At 39.4% G+C, this 24,938-nt stretch overlaps 1 protein-coding gene and 1 long non-coding RNA gene across 7 annotated transcripts in view; one reads left to right on the top strand and one right to left on the bottom strand.

Annotated features, from left to right (window-relative positions):
- Positions 1–24,938, top strand: part of PCDH9 (protocadherin 9) — a 1,504,706-nt gene that overhangs the window by 687,018 nt on the left and 792,750 nt on the right. The gene's annotated exons all lie outside the window — the stretch shown is intronic.
- LOC140116540 (uncharacterized) overlaps positions 1–24,938 on the bottom strand; it is a 38,071-nt gene that overhangs the window by 5,639 nt on the left and 7,494 nt on the right. The window contains exon 2 of the long non-coding RNA XR_011852800.1: positions 9,209–9,270. This is a non-coding gene — a long non-coding RNA (uncharacterized lncRNA). The remainder of the gene's footprint in view (positions 1–9,208; positions 9,271–24,938) is intronic.

The raw sequence follows: 24,938 nt of genomic DNA, 5'->3' as shown, positions 1-24,938 counted from the left end.
CAATGTCATAAAGGGTGTCCCCATGTCTTTGTCACATGCCTTGGTATCAAAAGATGTGGAACACTATAATTGAGAATGCACACATATGATATACAGACATAATACACAATATAGTGATTGCACACACAATCATCTTATAGACTCTACAAACACCAGACACACATGCATGGTCAGTGCACCCCAATCAGTGTTGCTTGACGTCCTGCAGATGGCTTGGCCATTGTGAGCAAGTAAAAAGTTTTAATTTGTTTTTGAAACTAGTTTGTACAACTCTGATTGTGGTACGCTGGATTCCCTGGTTTGGTAAAACCTCCTTGTGAATATGTATGGATACTGTGCTTTTTATTCTTTACTTCTCTCATAGGGCTGTCCACTAAATCCAATATTTATTCTCATCTTCCTGGTATTACAACTTGGGAGCTATATACAAAACCAGGGAAATTGCTGTCTTCTGTGCTGGGAGCAGCAACATTTTTTTATGTTTTAGTGGTGAGTTAGAGGAACTCTGTTTAGATAGCACCCAGACGGGTAGGATTTTGTTTATGTTTTGAGGCCTGTATGTGAAGGCTGTTTTATTTTGTTCCTGCTGTTGAAATAAACGCAGGCGAGACCTGTTTTGGACTGTACCTTGGTGTCACTGTCTTGAACTGCATCACAAAACTCTGCTACCTCAGACTCTACTGGGCCAAATTTCCCACACTTTCTTTTGTGTTATACAAGAGTTTGGTTGTGTCTACATGCTGTGTCTACATGCACCAGTATAGCTGAAGCAGGTTGTGTTTGCTCTGACCTTATAAGAAACAGTCCATATGTTTCTTATAAGCTGCAGAGAATTGTGGAAATTTTAAATTGTGTAAAAGGTTCACCAAGGTTGTGGACAATTGCGTTATGTACCTTCTCACAGTCTTTGGAACTACAAGTTATGTTTTTGATCATGTTGTACAGAAAATAGACCACTCAGAATAAGATCCCTTGGATTGTTTCATCAAACAAGTTGTAATCTTCCTATAGTAGGCTTCACAGAGCCCTGTCAGTACCATGCTGTATGGCTATTGCTTTCAACGTTGGCCTGCTTAGTTCTATGAGCCAGAAAGACATTCTCACACAACAGCAGTAGACCTCATGAACCAGCAAGATCATCTGTGGTTGGGACCCCACAGTGGGTTTGAGAAGGTAAAATTTCGGGGAGTGATGGGAAGGGTTGGCTAGACATTTCAAGTCATCTCAGCCAGCTAGTGCAGCCATAGTTAATAAAAATAAAATGTAGAGCTGTTAGGTTTGTGTAGTATTCAAGATACAATACAACTCTCCTTGAAGATTGCCTTGACTTTTGCCGCTTTAATAGAAAAACAACATGTTTGTTAAAGTCTATGGATTTGTGTGAGCATCCAGGTATTCAGTGATCTGTAATTCTGCAGACAAGACATGAGACATCACAACCGGACGTTATCTTTGTGCTGCTCTTTCGACGATTCTGACTATCACATTTGTTTATTGTCCTCTGCTGCATATATTTATTTATCCAATTTTACGGCAACGCATATTATCTTCAAAGATGGTTATGGTGTTTTGTAATATAGTAAAATGAATGTGGATAATGCACAGAAAATATCAATTTAAATCAAAGGCAAAATCTCCAAATGTGCAGCATCAGGGGAGGAGATTTTTTTTAACTTGATCTCTTAATCTTCATAGTAGTGGAGAAATAAAAACGTTGAAGTGTGCCGAAATGACTTTTATTTTGTAGGCAGAGAGCCCATGCTATTTCATTTCATTACCAGTGGAAACTGAGCAGCCTAAGATCTGCAAGTACTTCAGGCAATGCTAAAAGATGATAAGCATTTCATCATGGTGCTAAACACATTACATTTCCTGCTATAAATTGTATCAGCAACATTTCCTTGCTACTAAGAACACTTTTTTGTTATGAGTTCTAGCGATTCTATTGTGTATGGGAGTACTTCACCAAAATAGGGCTAGATTTATGAACTTGCTGCAATTACATCATTGAAAAAATCCAAATATGTTACAATGAATAAGTGAGAAATATATATACGGTATACACTCACCGGCCACTTTATTAGGTACACCTGTCCAGCTGCTCATTAACACTTAATTTCTAATCAGCCAATCACATGGCGGCAACTCAGTGCATTTAGGCATGTAGACATGGTCAAGACAATCTCCTGCTGTTCAAACCGAGCATCAGTATGGGGAAGAAAGGTGATTTGAGTGCCTTTGAACTTGGCATGGTTGTTGGTGCCAGATGAGTATTTCAGAAACTGCTGATCTACTGGGATTTTCATGCACAACCATCTCTAGGGTTTACAGAGAATGGTCCAAAAAAGAAAAAACATCCAGTGAGTGGCAGTTCTGTGGGCGGAAATGCCTTGTTGATGCCAGAGGTCAGAGGAGAATGGGCAGACTGGTTCGAGCTGATAGAAAGGCAACAGTGACTCAAATCGCCACCCGTTACAACCAAGGTAGGCAGAAGAGCATCTCTGAACACACAGTACGTTGAACTTTGAGGCAGATGGGCTACAGCAGCAGAAGACCACACCGGGTGACACTCCTTTCAGCTAAGAACAGGAAACTGAGGCTACAATTTGCACAAGCTCATCGAAATTGGACAGTAGAAGATTGGAAAAACGTTGCCTGGTGTGATGAGTCTTGATTTCTGCTGCAACATTCGGATGGTAGGATCAGAATTTGGCGTCAACAACATGAAAGCATGGATCCATCCTGCCTTGTATCAACGGTTCAGGCTGGTGGTGGTGGTGTCATGGTGTGGGGAATATTTTCTTGGCACTCTTTGGGCCCCTTGGTACCAATTGAGCATCGTTGCAATGCCACAGCCTACCTGAGTATTGTTGCTGACCATGTCCATCCCTTTATGACCACAATGTACCCAACATCTGATGGCTACTTTCAGCAGGATAATGCGCCATGTCATAAAGCTGGAATCATCTCAGACTGGTTTCTTGAAAATGACAATGAGTTCACTGTACTCAAATGGCCTCCACAGTCACCAGATCTCAATCCAATAAAGCATCTTTGGGATGTGGAGGAACGGGAGATTCGCATCATGGATGTGCAGCCGACAAATCTGTGTGATGCCATCATGTCAATATGGACCAAAATCTCTGAGGAATGCTTCTAGCACCTTGTTGAATCTAATACCCGTGACCTGTTCTTGTGCTTTGATCTCCTATTGTGACCCTGGACTGCTGATTTCGCTCCTTCACTGTCAGCCCAGACCTCCTGCTCCGTTCCTGACCTTGAACCCTTGCCACCAGCATTGACTACCTGCACGTCCCCGACCACGAGATTTCCTGGCTGCTGATTCTGTTCCCCTATCTTGGCTTCCACACCGGACAAGTTGTGCCCGTGGAACGACCTGGTGCCAACACGCTACAGCAAGACCAAACGATTTTACGGGGGGCTCTGGTGAAAACCGGGTGACACTTATATTCCAGTCCAAGGTGTCGGCTTGTGTCATCATCCGTGATAATCCAGGGGGCCCAGTAGCCCAGAAGCCTGCCACTAATATACATATTACATACACTCACCGGCCACTTTATTAGGTACACCATGCTAGTAACAGGTTGGACCCCTTTTTGCCTTCAGAACTGCCTCAATTCTTCGTGACATAGATTCAACAAGGTGCTGGAAGCATTCCTCAGAGATTTTGGTCCATATTGACATGATGGCATCACACAGTTGCCGCAGATTTGTCGGCTGCACATCCATGATGCGAATCTCCCGTTCCACCACATCCCAATGCTCTATTGGATTGAGATCTGGTGACTGTGGAGGCCATTTGAGTACAGTGAACTCATTGTCATGTTCAAGAAACCAGTCTGAGATGATTCCAGCTTTATGACATGGCACATTATCCTGCTGAAAGTAGCCATCAGATGTTGGGTACATTGTGGTCATAAAGGGATGGACATGGTCAGCAACAATACTCAGGTAGGCTGTGGCGTTGCAACGATGCTCAATTGGTACCAAGGGGCCCAAAGAGTGCCAAGAAAGTATTCCCCACACCATGACACCACCACCACCAGCCTGAACCGTTGATACAAGGCAGGATGGATCCATGCTTTCTTGTTGTTGATGCCAAATTCTGACCCTAACAACCCGAATGTCGCAGCAGAAATCTAGACTCATCACACCAGGCAACGTTTTTCCAATCTTCTACTATCCAATTTCGATGAGCTTGTGCAAATTGTAGCCTCAGTTTCCTGATCTTAGCTGAAAGGAGTGGCACCCGGTGTGGTCTCCTGCTGCTGTAGCCCATCTGCCTCAAAGTTCGATGTACTGTGCATTCAGAGATGCTCTTCTGCCTACCTTGGTTGTAACGGCTGACGGTTTGAGTCACTGTTGCCTTTCTATCAGCTCTAACCAGTCTGCCCATTCTCCTCTGACCTCTGGCATCAACAAGGCATTTCCGCCCACAGAACTGCCGCTCACTGGATGTTTTTTCTTTTTTGGACCATTCTCTGTAAACCCTAGAGATGGTTGTGTGTGAAAATCCCAGTAGATCAGCAGTTTCTGAAATACTCGGATCAGCCCTTCTGGCACCAATAACCATGCCACGTTCAAAGGCTCTCAAATCACCTTTCTTCCCCTTTCTGATGCTCGGTTTGAACTGCAGGAGATTGTCTTGACCATGTCTACATGCCTAAATGCACTGAGTTGCCGCCATGTGATTGGCTGATTAGAAATTAAGTGTTAACGAGCAGTTTTAAATAACTGCTTTTAGCTATAACTAAATAGAATGGGGCATTATAGTATGTAAAACCCCAAAGTATTGGATTACACTTGTCAGTAATTTAATCCCATAGACATAAACATATCATTATAAACTATTATAAAGCTTTGCCAATATCCCTAACTTCCTTCTTTCTAAAAAGAGTCACATTCTGTTCCAAAAGTTATCTCACCATGTATGAAAATCACCCTATGTAAGTCTTATCTGGATCTTTCCCAGTACCGAGTCCAGCATATTCAAAAGTCTCCAAAGCCACTCCTACTGCATTAGGGAGGGGAATGATGCAGTTGAATTCTCTTCAGCGAGTCACACACAGCCAATGTCTTGCCATTTCTGTATTGGCTTGCGACTTTGTCCATTCCGCCTTTTTATGTTTTGTGTTTGTCATGTTCCTTGTATTCACTAAGACATAAGGAGGGATCATCTTCTAGCTGTCTACCCCCAGGCCAGGCCAGGGAAAGCTGGGAATGTGGTTTAACTTTAAAGCCTACAGCCTGTGTCTTCTGTCTGTCCCCTGGGTCTAACTTACACCTGTACAGGATTTTTAATTCTTTTAATTTTTTATTATATGAACATTTCAATTTACTGACCAAGCAAAAATTCTGATAAATTTGTCTTCACAGCACTGCTGTAAAGAATGGATACACAATGCTGTATGTTATTGTATCAATGACATCTGGTGGTCAACAGGAAAATTGCAATTATTGTATAACAAAATATGGATATATGCACAGTGACAACAAAAGTAACTGCCTTATTATTTTTTTTTTTACAAAAGTTTTGATTTCCCTGTTTCTGATATATATCATTTGCAATATGCTCAATTTAAACATAACACACTGCACAGGGTCTCCAGTTATTTCTCTTCGGTGGTGGGAAATCAGTAATAAGCTGAATATGTGACTTCATGAACATCTGTAGTTCTTAAGGGAACTGTATAAATAAATGCTTGCTGTTTCACAGATTGCCACTTATTTGCATATACTACACTTGTATAAGATGTCAAGCCGTGCAAATTAACCCCTTGCTTCTCCCTTGTTTTATTTATTGAAAGGCAGAAATATTAATTGTATTCCGGAAATTCCTTTCCAAGGTTCTCATTTTCACAGTTTCTATCATTTTGAACTTTGCTTGACAACTGCTTATGAAAACTGGGTTATTCTTGATGAATGGTTTCAGATAAGCTTTTGTAATGACAGGGGGAAAAAAAAAAGCTGGCAGGTCCTTATCATACTGTTTTGTATGATTGAAGCAACATCTGCCATGGAGTTTAATCCTTCTCTCTGTTTCTCAGTGTGTAGGTCTTTTTCACTAGTAAGTTATTACTTGAAATGCCACCCCTTGGTTTGTCCGTCTGTTAACAATGTAATAGCCATCTGTAGGAAATCATGCCGAAATATATCCTCACGTAAACGCATTATAGCTTACATATTGACATATTGGATAAAATACTTCCAGACTGATTTTTATAACTTTTATTTTTCACCTAAACTTTTCACCAGTTTCATGATTTACCATTGAGTTGTTTTCCCAAAAAGCTTTTTTTCATATAAAACACACAATATTGGAGATTTACTACGATATATCCATTCACACAGGCAGAGGTGTTTCTTACTTGGATACTTTCTGTGTGTTAGGGGACAGTTATTAAAAATAGATTAAAGGGGATGTGGCTTAGATGAGTCCAAAAATGCATCAAAATTAGGACAAACATTTTTCTCAACGGAACTAACGAAGACATAGTAAAAGGCAGGCTGAAGTGTCTAGCATGTCTAGCGAGATGTGCTAACTCTAGTCACAGCTTGAGCTGTGATGATAAATTTGGCACATCTTCTGCCTGGTCTTGTTTTACGCTGCCTATTGTAGATGTAAAATAGCAAAAAATTAAATCCTCATTAATGTTTTTCTCCCCTATGTAGATAATCATTCTTTTTTTTTTTTTAAAGGGATCCTCCAATACCATGTACATGGATCCTCCAATGACATAACCATCTTCTGGAATGGCTAATATGAGAGTCCTGAAGGAGGAACATTTTTAACCCCTTAGTGACTTTTTGCACCTTCCTCATACAGCCAATTTTTTTTTTCAAATCTGACATATGCCACTCTAAGGGACTGATAACTAAAATTTACCAATGTTGACTTGGTTTTCTATGCATCCTCTCATTTTTGTAGGAGGTTATGGGGCTTAGAACTTTAGGTGCAATTTTACACATTTTTATAAAAACTGCAGCATCATACTTTAGAGGGATCTGCTTGGTTTTCAAGTGACTTTGAGAGGCATGAATAATAGTGAGGTCATGTTTAAGGTCAAATACAGCTGACACGCTGCAATACAAATGTATTGCAGTGTGTTATGTAACTCACTGAGCATTCAGCAGCCCTAGGGCACTAAGCAGACTTCGGGGCTACCATAGGAGGAATGAATCCCCCAGGTAAGTGGCACAAGGGGGTTCATTGGGAGGGCAGGCACTTTCCCCTTGACAATGACTTGTGAGGGGTTAAAACCCATGATCAGAATTATCTCTCATCCTGAGTGTTAGGGGCAGGTGTCAGCTACAATGTACAGCTGACATTCTCAGCTTCTGGCAATGGCTCCACTCAGGAGCTGGTGTCGTAAGTTTGACATAATATTACTGCAGTGGTTGACATGTCACCTCTTCCTGTGCAGTACTATTACGTCTTGTGTTGGGAAGGGTTTAAAGGCAGTCCATTTTCAGTTTTGACCAAATAAGATGTAAATAGTGTTACGTAGTAACCCTTAATTTCAGTGTAACCATATATTTATATCTGTTGCGTAACAAAAAAACTGTGATAAATTCCAGAAATGGACTCGGTCTTGGACTCAGTGACACGTGGTCTCCTTAAACTATTCTTTCATCTTTGCAAGAAAGGTAGGGTTGTCCAACAGTACAGGGCTGCCACCTATACAGCCTGCAGTTTTTCAAAATTGCAGTTAAAATCTCTTTAAATTAAAATCTTGTAGTACCCAATTATTTTTTTGATCATTAGCATATAAACATAAAAATATCTGTATACACATATTCCACTACTTGAGATCAGTATTTAATAGATGTGATGCTGATGTAATTACTGTACAGATCATCTTTGAGATCTTTGTTCTCTTTGTTTTTATCACAGATTTGTCCCTTAAATGCAGGGAATGCTTTAACAATGCAAAATTGCCTGGTGAAAGTTTTTTCTTTTTATGGTCATGTATGTGAATGTGACTGTATCACTGGAGGCTAATTTGTGGGATTAATTATGTGTCTATGTATAGCACATATTCACCCCATGGGATTAAACAAGACAGGCGGGGAACACCAAAACAGTTGCACTGGACAACCCTTTTAATACAGTCAGGTTATATCTTTATTGTACGGGTCTGTACTAAACATTACAGGGAGTATAGTGGATAATGTGCTCACCTCCTCCACTGGTAACAGTGATTGATGCTGGCACCAGCAAGACATCATGGGGAGTGTCAATCTTCCCCAAAATGGTGGGGATGTTAAAGCCAGCACGCATGCACCATATTGATTCAAATGCAGCTGACACATGTTACTGGGGGACCCAAACAGATTTTTCATGTCTCATTCAAACAGGTCCGCTCATCAATATACATGAATGTTATTTGAACAGCTTATATATTAAATTTGATCAGATGTGTCATTCTTCTAACCAGACACATGGCCAAATAAGATCAAAGGCTTCCATGTGGTTTATTTTTTAATTTTATATAACAGATAAATGATTTTATGCTATTTATCTTTGTTATTACATTTCTCTTATGTAAGAAGAGAAAATGTTACGTGTATTATAGACATTTGAAAAAAATTCCAACAATAAACTGTTGCTCTTAAGAGTAAGGGCTTAGCTGATTGATATTTTAGAACTGCACATAATATCCATGTGGCTTATCACGTAGCACAGTAGATCATTGTATTCCCCCTTTCATAGACATTGTATAGATCTGTTAGGAAAGGACAATATGCCATTTATTTACTGAATACTTAGCATAGCTGAGACCTATAAACATGAAGAAACTGTTTCAACAATGTAACATAAACCATCCCCAGCTCCATATGTACTCGGATAATAAGACCTCAGCTCCTTCATACCATAATAGACCAACATTATAGGAAAGGTCAACAGTCAATGTTGCAGTCAATTATGGAGTGATGCACTTTACATCGTGTTTCGCAAAAGACCTTGGTATTTGGCGATGTGGTGAGCAACATTAACAAGGAGGTATCCTCTTGAAAGTCACCCTTCAATGTGAATGTATTTGCTTTGTTCCCTTGGATTTATAACGCCGTTGACAAGCGTCTGACATTTAATAAAACTTTTAATATTAGTAGAATAGCTTAAAGAAACTAAACTGACATATTGAAATAGAAGAGAAGATGGATAGGAAGTCACCCGGTTTCTTACCTATGTTTATTTACTCCTCTCATGACTTTTCCATCAAGGCCACGGAGATTTATTTCGCTCTGCTGAAGACAATGTGTATTTTATTAAGAAGAGACAAGTGATACAGGATGTCAGGCATGGATTATGGAGAAAGCTACTCTGCAGTTTAACAGTCAGAAAAATTGTGTACACAAATCAACGCTACAAGGTAGAGGTCCCAGCAGCAGGAAGTATATCCTCAAATCCTAGCAACATGTACAACGCTTTCTGGGAGATAAACCGCCTCATACTGTATATATCTAACAGCGAGAAAAGTTTGGACAAGCTAAGTGATAAAGCTTAAGAAAAAGTTAGCATAAAAAATGTATATATATATATTTCATTTTAATCTTCTGTCATTCCTCATCATACATGTTATTATGCATTTTTTTTCCTTTCTGCCCCAGGGTGGTAATATTTTTATGAGGAATTATAGGCACTGTTAATCCCTCCAAAATATTGTGACAATCCCGGGTGATGCACACTGGGGATGTTTCATAGCACAAAATAGGAAGTAAATTAGGCTTGTCAAAGCATGGAAGAGCTTGTTAGCAATGTCAGGAACATTCACAGCTAAAATACCAACTAATGTTAAAGTTAAAATTAAATAATCCTCATAGGACTTAAAGGAAAAGCGCATTTTAACATTGCATGAGCCAAAAGTGGAATGAGATGTATGTTATTATTAAAGGGGTATTCCCATTTCAGTATATTAATGTTAATGTTTGTATAATAAATAGTTATACAATTTTCCAATTTATTTTCTGTTATAATTACTGACGGTTTTCTAGATCTCTGCTCGCTGTCATTCTATAGAAAGCTTCAATGCTTACTACAAGTGGGCAGAAATATGACCATGGTCACACAGGTGCATGACTCGTTATATTACAGAGGGTGTGTGTTATTAATAAGCCGAGCACCTGTGTGACGATGGTCAGATTTCTGTCCCCTTTCTATAGAATGACAGCAAGCAGAGATCTAGAAAACAGTGAGGAATTTATACAGAATGTATATTGAAAAATTGTATAACTATTTATAATACAAACAATAACATTAATTTGCTGAAATAAGAATACCCCATTAACTCTTTCCGGTGGGGTCTACTTGTTATGGCAGATATCTACAGTATATTCAAAATCATAATAAACATTTATATTATTTGTCACCACAGTCCACAAAAAGTAACATTTATCTACCAGCAAAATCAATCATGTTAAACCACTGGCACTCACTGATAGATCCAGGCACTGTGACTGTGGCAATATTCTTTTATGTGTTATACATGGCCTTCCTTCTAAAATGATGCTTTAAAAAGCCAGAGCCCCTCCTTCCATACTCTATGAAAGCACTCTACTCCCCCACTGTGTCCTGAAATGTCCTTCTGCCATGAAATTGTGCTTTTTTACAAAGCACATAAATATGTAATAATACAGGCGGTCCCCTACTTAAGAACACCTGACTTACATACGACCCGTACTTACAAACAGACCTCTGGATTTTGGTAATTTGCTGTACTTTAGCCCTAGGCTACAATGATCAGCTGTAACAGTTATCAGAGGTGTCTGTAATGAATATTTATTGTTTATCCTGGTTCTTATGACAATCCATCATTTTTAAAATCCAATTGTCACACAGACCAAAAAAAGTTTGACTGGGGTTACAATAATAAAGTATACAGTTCCGAATTGCATACAAATTCAACTTAAGAACAAACCTACAGGACCTATCTTGTACGTAACTCAGGGACTGCCTGTAGTTTGTAGATGCATGTTGTTCTGTTGCCTCTAACCATTGACAAAATTGGTTTAAGGCTTAAGTAGGTTCGGAGCCGAAGGGACAGAGAGAGCTGAAGGGGTTTGTAGCTGAATTGGTTTGTAGCTGAAGGGACATCATCAAGGTCAATAGTTTTTCTATGTAATATTGCTAAATATCAAAGTAGGTGTTGGGACATAGGATGAGGCAGCGTTGTATGAAACAGCCAAACTCCTTGGTTAGTCCATGAACAACATAGTAATTTATTATGCATTGTCCAACAACAATTTTGGACCATCATGCCTTTTAACCTGAACATTTAATTTCTAAGGCTTAACTTGGGCTTCACAGCAACATCAAACTAATAAAAACTTCCAAGTTTCAAACGTGCCCTAAAAATACATCTCTTTAGACAGACCAATCACAATCCCTCACCCAATATTACTTTCTTTCTGTTAACTAACCCACACCGCTTACTTCTCCCTTCAACAGATCATGTATTCTGTACATACTGTATAAAGTGGCTGGTGAATGGCTCATCCGGAAATATTTTTTTAATTACTGTATACAGGGTGTAAAATCAGGGACACGTGCAGGGAATCGTGGGAGATGCTGCTGGATCCCGGCGAGGTGAGTTGTGCTGTGAACGCAGAGGCCCACAAGGACGTACACGCGTGTACCTGCGACCCGAAACAAGGGTCGCAGGGGCACCCGTGACAATAAAGAATGGTTGGACCATTGTACAAGCACTTTGCTATAATATATGATGGTGCTACATAAATGATGATGTATTTTTATTATTTTTACTTCTAACCTGTCCTTGAATGGATATGGTGGTGAATTCCTATTTCTCTGTACAAGCCTGGTTAGATAAACATTACCCTTTTTTCCCTTGTAGGAGTCTTAATTTACCTTTTTTACTTGCTAATATGTAGGATAACTATGGTTTAAGAGTAAAGTAAATAGGATTTCTTGTGATTTTAAAGTATGGTTCATATTGCTATAGCTGACAGCGGTGAATGATGTGTTCTACTTTGGCATTAATGATGTTCTTTAAATTATCTTATATATAGTGTTATGTGTGGCAGGGAGTTTCATGATTACATAGTGGTTTTACTCTGTCAATCACAAGGTAAAAACCATTTTAATTGGATGCATAAAGAGAGTTATGTGACATCTGACAAGTGAGAAATTTAAATAGAAGAATTACTGTACTTATGCAATAATATAGGTTAAGTCGGAAAAACACATCTGAAATTATGCAAATAAAGTACAAATATGTTAAGATACAGTTTATCTAGTGTATAATAAGATTGTATCGTGATCTCATTTTAGTGTATTAAGTGTACCATATTATTGGCCTTCAGCGAAAGCCTCTCCCTTTAAAATGCGGCATGATGTGCTGCTTACTGTAATTTTGTACTCAGTTTGTATTCCGTCCCGCAGAGGTCAGGACTCTTCCTTATTCCACTCCTGGCTGTCATAAATGATTTCCATAACAAACGTGTGTGTCTTATTGACTGTAAACAATCGGAGTTAGTGAACCCCTGAACCACCTCGGACGATGACACAAGCCGACATCTGGGACCAGAGTCTAAGTGGCACCCAAACTTCACCAGAGCTTACCGCAAAGCAGGATGGCCTTGCTGCGCCGTGGTGCCACCAGGTCATTTCACAGGTGTGACTTATTCGCGGTGACAGCCAATGTCGAGGTACAGAAACACTAGGCATCTTGTGGTCGGGTACAGGCAGATGGTCAAGGCAGGCGGCAATGATGCGATGTCGGGGAGGAAGCAGGAGGTCAAGGCTGGCAGCATAGGAGCAAGATCAGGGTCATATCCGGGGTCACAACGGGAGGTCAAAAGACAGGTAAGAATCGCAGAGGGAATCTTTCTCTGTGGTGTGAAGCTCAAAGATCCAGCAGGGGTTGCTGGGAGAAGCTGGCTTTTAAGGAAACCTGGAAGTGGACAGCCCCAATCAGCCTCACTGGCACTTTCAATCTGCGAGTGCCGGCATGCGGGCACCCTAGGTAGCGGGAACGAGGAGAGGTGAGTCGGCATGTAACTGTACAACCAAAGAAATGGAATCCTGAGGAATCCAGAAATCACAATACTGCTACACACATGAGAACACTCATGAAAGTATACCCAAGAAAACACGTGTCAAGTAGCAAAAAGAATACAATTTTATTTATAGAAAAAATTATATATACATACAAATCAGGAACATCAAACGGACAAGAATAAAAACAATTAAAAAGGGGAAGCAAATATGCAACATCCCCCACTGGAGCCTAGTCTTTTATTGGGGGGCCTGGAGACAGCCGGGGCCCTGAATACCTGAGTGGCTGGCGGTTGCGGCCTAGGCATGCTAGTGTCAAGGTGCTTGGTATGGGGACCGGAGGGTTGTCCTACAGCCTGGCAGGTCTCCAGCAGGGTGGTGTTGGCAAGAAATGATGAGGGAGAGACTGTTACAGTGGTTCTCCCTGGGGCAACCCTTTGGGGTCTGGAGTACGAGTCCCTGTGTGGTGGATAGGGTGCCCGCGATGGTGACAGCCGTAGTAGCAGGGACCAGATGGAGGCAGACGTTGAACAAAAATAACTTACAGTTCTTTGCTGGAACCGACAGGAACAGTAGCAACTTGCCTTGACAAATGGTAGAATGCTGGGCTGCAGTTGGATATGGAACCACAGGAATGGATCTCCAGCCTGGATGCAAGGGCAGGCTGGGAGGTAGCTGTGTCCTAATAGGATGCTTCAGCTTGTCCTGGGTTGCTTCAGATATCACCCTTAAAGGTTGTCCTATCTTTGTCTCTGTATTTTAGCTTTGGGACTGTTCGGGGGGATAATGAGTGACAATAGTTATATCTCTTACTGATGCCAATGGTTGGTAAGACACCTATGTATTCTTGAGCCACTTCGTATATGTTTAAATATATTTATATATCAGATACCTGTACCACAGAACTCAAGATCACTGCAGTATTGGTTCTATTGGTATTGTACTAAGACACAGTATAAAATGCAGGGAAGCCTTGGTCACTTGTAATATTTTCCCACAATGCGTTCATTGTGCAGGTTTCCTGTGACTTGTTAAGTCACTATGACCATGTAATATGACATCCTAAAGAAAGTACATAAAGATATCACAGAGACACAGAGATTAATTTTCATTCGGAATATCTCTTAATTAACTAAACATTATTACGAAAGTTTAAGGCCTAATTTACATGGTGAAGGAGGCTACAGGTAAGCTTAAATGGGCAGGTACGCTGTTATAAATAAGTCACACATTTTTGTGTAGGTCAAAATCTGTTATTGAAAACACTTTCATGCAATAGGAAAAGATTTGGGCGAGTGATTGTATTTCAAACTTGTGTGCCTATTTATCTGCTTGTGTGCTTATTAATACGTGCGGTACATCTAACAGCTGTAGGCCATAGACTAAGACTGTTATGTAAAATCAATGGGGAGAATTTATCAAGAGCTGGCATATTGCGTGCCAGTCTTGATATTCCCTCGACTAGCGCAGCGTGCCCCTTATATAGTTAGAGACAACAATTTATACTAGAATTAGACAGGAATGCATGGTGCAGGCTACAGGTAATGCATTGGCATTACAGGTGCCACCAGCCCAGCCAGCTTAGCGTGATGGGGAAAAGTCATAATTCCTAGCAGAAATTAGTACTTTTTGATGACCATGATAAATACTAATTGTATTCATACAATAATATTATTCACTACTAGAAACAATACATCATTATAAAACGTTTTCCAATAGTTGTTTTGTAGCATACAAGCGGTCAAACTCCATCCAATAATGTTGAGTGATATAGAACACAGTATTCAGAAGTGATGTACCATATGTGGAAATACCTCTTTAAAATATTTCATTTAGGGCACACAAACTTATGACAGCCGGGCTACATATCTCAGTGAGCAGGAGAGGAGGAGCGGGTGAGCGCTGCTCGCCCCTGTCCCTCTCCATAGAAAATACTAGCACGGCTGTAGATACGGTGAAGAACACATTGAAGATGTTTACATACATCTGCTAACTTATCAGAAGACATTATCTCTCAATAAAATGACACATTGAAAAATGCTCGAGTCTCCCATTGACAATGGGGCTTGTTATTCGAAACGAGCACTCGAGCATCGGCAAAAGTTTGTCTCGAATAACGAGCACCCGAGCATTTTAGTGCTCGCTCATCTCTACTATACACCCATGTTTATTAGTTTATTACTGATTCTGTCACTGGGATCATAAGCGCTCACGCTGTTCACCTCTCCCCCCTGATTTCTATCCGTGTGTGCACGTCCCTGTCTCCTAGGGCACGCACGTGTTGGCTTCAGGGTCAGCGCACCGTTAATTGGTGCTGGCCATTTCCCAGAAAGCTATTTAAATCTGCCTCTCTCATAACACCCTGCCGTATCTTTGAGTCTATGCCATTTAGAAAGCTTCCCTGTGATATCCCTGAGTATTCCTGCATTCCTGGTTGTTCCTGTTCCTACATTCCTGTGTGTTCCTGCTCCTGAGTTCCCCTGTTCCTGTGTTCCTGTTCCTGTGTTCCTGTTCCCGTACTCCCGTGTGCTCCTGCGTTCCTGTTCCTTTGTTCCTACATTCCTGCTCCCGTGCTCCTATGTGTTCCTGTTCACATGCTCCTGTGTGTTCCAGTCCGTTCCTATGTTCCCGTTCCCTTCTGCCTGGACCTCCTGTTGCTGACCCTGGATTGGATTTGACCTTGCATCTCTGCCCCCTGACCCTGTGCCTGAAGACTGTCTCCTGTAAAGGTACCTCAACCTTGGCTGCCACCGCGGGCTAGTTAAACCTGTGGAACGACCTGGTGGCAGGGTGGCAGGATGCTCTTGCTGCAGCGGGCTCTGGAAAAGACCAGGTGCCACTTAAATTCCGATCCCAGGTGTCGGCTAGTACTGCCTCCCGCGCCCTGACATATTTTTTGCAGTGCCGCTATGGACTTTATGTGTGATCTGTCTATATTATACATATATAGATAGATCACACATACAATATATATATATATATATATATATATATATATATATATATATATATATATATGTATATATATATTACAATACTTATAAAGAGGAGTTACACCCTCCATATTGTGAGTTCAGTCCTTCAGGGAGTGCATATTATATTGACCATTAAATCTGCTTTCTGGAATGCTGAGCATACAGGGAACACTGATTGTAATCCATCACGGGAATATGCATTTTGACAAATGTAAAATTGTAGACTTGACACATTGCCCGTAATTGCATTTACCCCTTCTATCTAATCAGATATTTACCTATGGGAGTCTCATTTCCATCTCTGTTATTGTAAGTGATTGGAGGATGGGGATGTCAAGGGATATCAGTACTGTCTGTCTTTTTTCCTGTAGTACAGCATACCCACTATATTTCTAATAGGTGCATCACACAGCCTTACAGTTTACATGTACAATATAAGCATTTGACTAGGTCATATTGTAGAGATAAAAAAATTGCTAAAAGTAGAGCTGTATTCTTTTCCCTCTTGGAGTGTTCATTGTTGATGAAGGCAAGTGTCCGCAGCTTGTCTGTTCCTGTGTACTCATTGCATTTCTTGCCCAATGCTGCATTAGTATACCTTAGTAATAAAGCACTGAATGCATTGGATTCAGTATTTTCCAACCTTATGATACTTTGACATCAATAACATAAATGCATCCTTCCTACTCTGCTTGGAGAGAGTAAGTAGGGATGTGACTTAAGACTACAAATTATAAAGCAAAACCTGCCAATATGGCACATCTTCAGAAGTTCTTTAAGACCTCTTTAAGAAATTACTTTTTCAATAATGATAATTTTTACACAAGTCAAAAAACATTCAGACAAAGGTTTCACCAATTTTCAATAATGAGCAGAGAATAATGGCCCACAAACAATAAATCACGACCGATGATTAACCCTTTCATTGTTTTTCCAGAAATATTGATTTGACTTGTTGAGGGTTCCAAATGGGTTACACACATTATTGGCCTATAATGAGTATAGATTAAAATAGGTATTTACTGACTACCTACCATTTAGAACTGTTTGTATCTTTGTGATATCATACAGGCTATGTCTATTGCTATTGTGAATGTACAGACATTTATTTTCTTTATAGAAGGCAAATCTTTGTAAATATGATTGCATATGTATATGGAATCATATGAACTTCTGTTCTTTAGACTCACCAAAACAAACAAACAAAAAAATCTTACAGAATATTTGGAATGAACCTTTAAGATGTATTCTAGTGGCTTCAAAAGCAGGGCCAAATCTACAGTGGCGCAACGGGCCCAAATGCTTGTACTATTATCATATCTCTTAATATACATTAAAAAGAAAAACAAGGCCAAATATAATTGTCTCCTTTGGATGTGGATTTTTGGGATTTATTTTTATAGCATTGCCCTACCGAAGAATCGTCTAATGGGCCTAACAGTAAAGAGGCCCCTGTAAAAACTCCATAAAAATGGACCAGTAAGCCTTGTGTATGAAGCCTTAGTGCATCAGTACATACTTACTTCCTTCAACTGCAGATATAGGGAAAATGTATGATTTAGGTTGTTGGGTTTTAACTTTCCTTTTTTTATTCTCAAGCTAGAAAGCCACCACAAGATTTGTGAGGAAGTGGGTCTCTCTCTCTCATATATATATATATATATATATATATATATATATATATATATATGTGTGTATAAGTATATATAGAGAGAGAGATATAGGTGTAGAGAAACATTGTTCAGCTATCATGATAATTGTAGAGAAGGGGCTTGCACATAGTGATGAGACAAGTAATTATATAAATATCCTGATGAATTATTATCTGGATGTTCACCTGTTGTTACACACAATTGGAAGAATAAGACCTATAAAAACCAAACCTACCATTCTCTAGGTTGTGTTTTATTGCAGAACGGGTAAAATGTTTACAACTGTTATCACAACTATCGGGAGGTTCCTTACCTTCTAGGAATAATCAGGACATTCAATCTCAGCAATAAGAGTTAATAAAAGTGTACAAGTGTCTTCAAATTCTTAGCACTTCTTTGTCTAAATCTTTAATTGCAACATCTAAATCCAAACCTCAAAGGTCACATAAGGTGAAAAAAAAGGCAGAGGAATAAAGTTGAACATTTTATTTCTTATGTCAGAAGCCGGAACTTTCCAGAAGAGAAAATACACGGAAGAAGTGAAATAAAAACAAACACTTAAAGATAACACCGGAGACATTTTTCATCCCCCAATCCACACTAGAATGTGTTTTTATCTTTACTGCTCACATGTGAGAAAAGTGTCCATAACTCACAAGTAGCAATGTTTACATGAGCTGTAAAGGCTGTCCCCTCAGGAGAAAGCGTGCCGAATAAATCCTCATCCGCACATAGCTGAACATTGCCTTTATGATAGGATATTAGATGACCCAATACAAAATTCTTAATACAACATTCCATTTCTTATTCTACATATCTCATAATCTTACTCTTTTCACATCATATTTAGATTGTATGAATCCAGTTTCCTGCAAACCGTGTGGTACATAGCTTTATTCAACCTATTCCGCTTTTCTACTAGTAGTATGATCACATTTGGCAGCCAGACACACAGATATTTAAGTCTATCTTAAATGACATGTCTTATCTCTGCAGAGCAGAGCATCACCTACTGAGATATGGGTCATCTGTGATTATTTTATGTTTAAGTTGGCGCGTGAAGTTTATAGAAATCTCTTTTTGCTTATATTTCAAGGGGTATTTGTTGTTGCCAAAGAATAACAACTTATTTGGTTAAATCACATTATGTAAATTGGTTAGTAAAAATCTGTGTGTTACCAAAACGAATGCATTGGGATGTATGTACATGTCTTTACAAACTGTCTGGGGGATATTGATCAGGGCTTCTACACCTCTGAGTGCTTTGTAAGGTTGGGTTTACAGTTTGTTTTTAGTATACAGTCAGCGTTTACATCAGGAAAGATCCCGATGTATACACTGAGCATACATGTACATGTATACATTGACATACACAGTACTGGCAAACAGAGGTATCCTATAAAAAAGACAGGGTAGAAAAACTTAGCAAGCTACATCTTCCCATCCTGCACCCTCCTGTTTAGTAACATAAGATACTCAACTGAAGCAACAGAAGCCTATGGAAGCAGATGCCGCATCCCCCACCCTATGCTATGCGGATATGTCGTTCCGGGGGAGGGAGGACACTGGTGATGTCACTGTCCATGTAAGGACAATGACATACCTGGCGAAACACCCCTAACATCGGCAGCACTGAGTTCATAACTCCCTCCCCATTCAAATATAGTGGGATACATCTGTGCTATAAGTTGTAAGGACACATTTGGGAATTCACCTGACATGTCTTTAAAACATGCTAACCCAGCCAAAGCTTTAAATTTAAATCAACATTTAATGTTGCACTTCTGAGTGTCAGAAAGGTCACAACAGGGAAGGGGATAGGGTACAGAAGGGGGTTGGATTTATCAGAGATTGTAAACCAAAAAAAAAGCCCTGTGGGCATGAAGGGGCTGTGACAGGTGTCAGAACTAGTACAGGCTATAGCACAATTCTATTCCAGGCCAGAATTGGCGCAGAATTATCTGGGAGCACAGGTCATTGCAGCAGGAGCATTGTCGTCAGTCTCTGCTGTGATAGCATAGGTTCAGTCTCATTGTGGAGCCTTTATGTTGAATATCAATCACAGCTATGTTTTTCAATCGGTATCACATTTTAAATATAGACATCTTTTCCCTTCTCCTGCAATTTAGGTTCCCTATGTTGCTCCACTAACATACATATGAAACCATAGATGTAATCAAAGGGTTTTTCCATTTTAATGATATTGATGAGTGAAGCTCAGATATGGGGATCAGGGAATGGCTGCTGAAATTAGTGGGTTTCCACATGGAAAGGTCATCAGTATCACTAACATTGAAAACTCACAAGGAAATAGACCATAACTGTTGAAATCTGGTACTTCTAACTTTTATTATTTTTTATTATTATAATATTGTATATTTCACTTATTTTGCATCCCTTAGAATACAAAGTATAACATTAGACACTGACATATACAAATACAGATTTTGATATCCCCCTATAATTTTGCACACTATAAATAGGCTGTGCTACAAAGGGATTAGCTGAATTACATATGCTACAATAAACACAGAAAAATGCTGAAGTAAATGTGATTTTTTTTTTTTATCAGAAACACATTTGTCTAGTAACGTCTTGAAGCAAGATTTCTTGGAACGGACAAGTCGTTCCTATTTCTCTTTACTGCTCCCAAACTGCACAGTCTAAAGTGGCAGCCAGAGTCCTGATTTGTTAAGGTAAAGATAATAGGAAAGAAAGCTCATTAAAAATGCATGAGCCCATATTGTCTGCAAGCACAGAACACACAGACTCATGCCTTTTACACTGTAGACAGCTAAAAAGATCAAAGTTATCAGACATCTTTCCTAAAGGGCAGAGACAGAGAAAACAGGGCCTGTCTTCCCTTTTCCACACCAAGTCACTGGTTTCATTCAACCTTAACCTTAAATAACCAGCAGCAGGAGGGATTTTCAGTAAGTCCTTACCTGTTCATATAAATCAGCTTCTCCTTCTAAGGTAGGTTACATCATGTGCAATGCCAGTTCTCTATAGTATATTAAATTTATGCAATAAATCTTTAAACTTTAGTCATTTCCAAGACGTTTTGTAGGTTTGTTCTTTAGTTGAATTTGTATGTAAGTCAGAACTGTATATTTTATAATTGTAGCCCCAGACAACACATTTTTGGTCTCTGTGACAATTGGATTATAAAAATGTTGGATTGTCATAAGAACCAGGATTAACAATAAAGCTTAATTGCAAACCCCTTTAATAACTGTAATAGCTGCTTATTGTAACCTAGGACTAAAGTACAGTAAATTACCAACATCCAGAGGTCCGTTTGTAACTGGGGGTTGTCTGTAAGTCGGGTGTTCTTAAGGGGACCGCCTGTAATTGAACATGCCAATTGATAGGCCAGGGAGCCTCAGGTTCCCGGATGTGTGGCAACCCATACAGCACCCTCTAATGACTTAATCAACCAACTGCTTTATAAGTCACATGGTTGGTTTGACTAGTAGGGTAACTACCAAAATCAGTGCTTTCATGACGTTTACAAAATGACATGCTTAAGGGTTAAAACGGTACTTTAGAAGAAAAACTCCATTGAAGTATAAGGTTTTATTTGTATACAGTACTGTACAAATATGTTAGGCGGAACATTTAGGTTAAACTCTAAGTTCTTTCTCAGGCCCCCAATTTCTTCACAGCTGCCAGCAACAAATAAATTAATAAATTTTTTGGTAGATTTTCATCAATTAATATTTTATAAATAAATAATTAAGTAATTAAAATCTCTCTTTATAAGAAGCCACTGTTGGGTTTCTGTATGGATGGGATCCCACAGTTTACTTGTATTCTAATGGTAGTGTTCTCAGTTCACTCACTACCATCAAAATCAAGCATGGATAAACCGGAGACACTTAATCATAGCTCAAGTCACTGTGACTGGGTAATATTCTTATGTGTGTTATCCATTGCCTCCTTCCTTCGAAAATCAACTTTTAAATCATGCTAATGAACCAGAAGAAATCTGGGGGGTATTACCAGAGCCTCTTTGAGCTGTAGATTTACAGGCTGTTATACTGCCTCTACTTCTCACCAAGAACTCCCTTCTCCCTCTGCTAGTTGTATTCCCACAAAGGGAGAGGGTGTTATCTGCATAGTGCAATAGCCTCGGAAGCTATAACACCAATGGGCTCTGGTATTGCCCACCAGAGCCCTTCAGGGTCATTAGCATCTTTGTAAAAGTTGATTTTATAAGGAAGAAGGGCACGGATAACAAATATAAGTTTACCACAATCACAGTGCCTGGTTCTATTAGTAAGCGACCCTGGTTCATCATGCATGATTTTGCTGGCTGATTTCCTTTGTTTAAGACTGCAGAAGAGGAATACCATTAATTTACATATGTACATACCATAGATACGTGAGTATAAGCCAACCCAAGTATAAGCCGAGGCCCCTAGTTTTACCACAAAAAAACTGGAAAAAATAAATGACCCCTATGTATAAACCTAGAGTGAGAAATGCAGCCGCTACCCTTTAATAAAATGTCTAGCACCATCCCCCTAATTAATGAAATATCCAGCAGCAGTGCCCTATTTAATAAAATGTCCATCAGCAGCAGTGCCCTTATTAATAAAATGTCCAGCAGCGCTCCCAATTAACAAAATGTCCAGCACCAGCGCCCCCATTTAACGAAATGTCCAGCAGCAGTGCCTCCAGTTAATGAAATCTCTAGCAGCAGCCCCTCATTAATAGAATGTACAGCACCCCGTGTTAATGAAATGTCCACAACAGAACGCCGTGTTAATAAACTGTCCTTAGGACCCCCCATTAATGAAAAGTCCAGAGCACCAACCCCCCCCCGCCCCCAAAAAATTATAAACTTAGTATTTACCCTCCAGCACACAAATTGTGCCGCAAAACTTGCTTATACTCGATTATATACAACACATTAATCCATTAAAGTAGAAAATATTTACACACATAACGATAGATTTTGATATGCCAGCACTGCGTGTAGATGCTGTATTATACTGTATGCTAAAGTTCGACACTTTCAATGTGTAGCTTGAATAGATAAGTGACTACTTCTGCCACCTCCCCTGATCTCTCTTTATACCTAATCATCAGTGCAGTCATAATGAACACTAGACTAGAACTCTCCAGCATTAGAATCTCCCATGGGCACCACAGCATGACAATATGTTTGACTTTGAATCTCAAATCACAACTATTTTCTCTTAACTTCATGTCAATGTAGTGTCATGTATGAATACTATTTCTATTGTGTGACACAACAGAGAGCCCTGGAGATTAGTGTCAGCTATATAAGCTTAAAGGAAGATTCAGAAATAATTGACACTGAAACTAAATTATGCAAAACAAATCTGTTGTAGTTCAACATGGGAGCATTTTTTGTAATTTTGTACATGTTAGATGATGGGTGTAGGCAGCCCAATGATAGAAAGTATAGAAATGTATACTTTTTTACTGTAAATGGTGCCTGATATAAAATATTGGCTTAAATATAGTCCACATTGGCTTCATGTTGCCCTCTATGGCTGGATGATCACCCTCTGTTAGGTTATCAGGGGCGGACATCCGTTCCCATGACAGCTGGGAGTCCTGGTAGACCAATACAGAGCTGCATAATATTCATAGTATTATTATTATACACGGTATGAGCAATCAGATTAGGTGCAAGTACCCTAGGAGGCCATTTTTCCTGGATATGAACATAATGGAAAACCGCCCCTAACAATTTTGCAACACAAAAAAAAAATTAGATATATATTTCAAAAAGATGTACAGTCCCTAAAATATTAACAATGAAAACATCAGTTCAACTACCAAAAAAAGTCACCTCGATATACTGAAGCATAAAAACTTTTACGGACTCAGAATATGGCAAAAAATAAAGAAACAAACATTTTTGTACTGAAGATTTAGATTTTACTAAATGTATCAAAATATAAAACCTATGTAAATTTGCTATCTCTGTGCTCACAGAAAGTGACAGTGAAAGCTGTAAAAATGTAGCCCAATGTCACTCCATTTGTTGTTTTTTTTTCAGCTTCCTACTACATTGCATTGAATATTAAAGGGGTTGTCAGGCCACCAAATGTAAAAAAAACCTCCTGTGTATCATAATTACATTCCCTACCTGTAAAGGATATACAAATATAGTCCAGCTCTAATCCATCGAGACTTGGCGTTTGGTTAAAACTTGTTCCCTTTATTCATGATAAAATTAAAAAGTGGACATACATCGAAATCGTCCAACGCGTTTCAGGCACCAGCTGCCTCCTTTATCATGTATGTCCACTTATTTATTTATTAATTTTGTCATGAATAACACAAACAATTTTTAACCAAATGCCAAGTCTCGATGGATTAGAGCTGGACTATGTTTCTATATGTTTAGCACATCTCAACTGAATTGTGGATCCGTGCTCTCCCAACATGGCGTTTTTCACGTGGTGGAAGCTGAACACAGCTGTAAAAGACCTACGCTTTTTCCTCTATTTGCTGTGGCTAATATTTTTTTGAGAGGTCATTACATTTCTATTCTTGCTCACCCTGGACGGTGTAACATAGATGGTCGCCAAGCTCCGCAGAAGGACTTCAAGTCCCATGATACTCCGCTCCCCTCTGAGCTGTGTGTGTTGTGCACAGATATTGGCTGCTGGAGAGAGCGAACATCTATACACACAGCTACTGCAAACAAGCACCACCTTGTGTGCAGCACATGTGTGCACGTTCAAGAGGCTGGGAAGTACAAGAGGACATGGAACAGAGAGTTCGGACCACACATGCATGACTGGTGCTCAAGCAAGTCTCCCTGACGTGGAGATCGGTAACTATAAACGAGTTCTGTCCTTTTAACTGCTAATTTCATTATCAACAAAACAGCCATGAATAGTTAACAACATTAAATTTGTGTATGTTTATCTAAAACATGAAGAACAATTGGGACTTTTTAAAAAAGAAAATCCCAGACAGAAAATAGACCATAAGGACATTTATTAAAGGGCCAAAGCCACTTTAATGAATCTCATGGGCACCAGAGCCCCAAAAATCGACATAAAACTGTCCCAAGGAGCCTGCCTAATGATAAATAACCACCTATGGCTATATTAATTTACCATGTATGTTGCATTATAGTGTACGACTTAAATCTGCAGCCAAATCTACAAAAAGTTAAAAGTTCAGCAGAATTGTATAGTGGTTATTGCTGTTCATTTATGAGGGTGTTCAGTTTGTGTAAAAAACTTGTTATTTTGTGAAGGTCATTAGCACTGGAAC

This window comes from Engystomops pustulosus, chromosome 2, assembly GCF_040894005.1.
Source record: "Engystomops pustulosus chromosome 2, aEngPut4.maternal, whole genome shotgun sequence".
Lineage (NCBI taxonomy): Eukaryota > Metazoa > Chordata > Amphibia > Anura > Leptodactylidae > Engystomops > Engystomops pustulosus.
The sequence above is the reverse complement of the archived record's forward strand: the minus strand, read 5'-3'. Positions and strand labels throughout refer to the sequence as shown.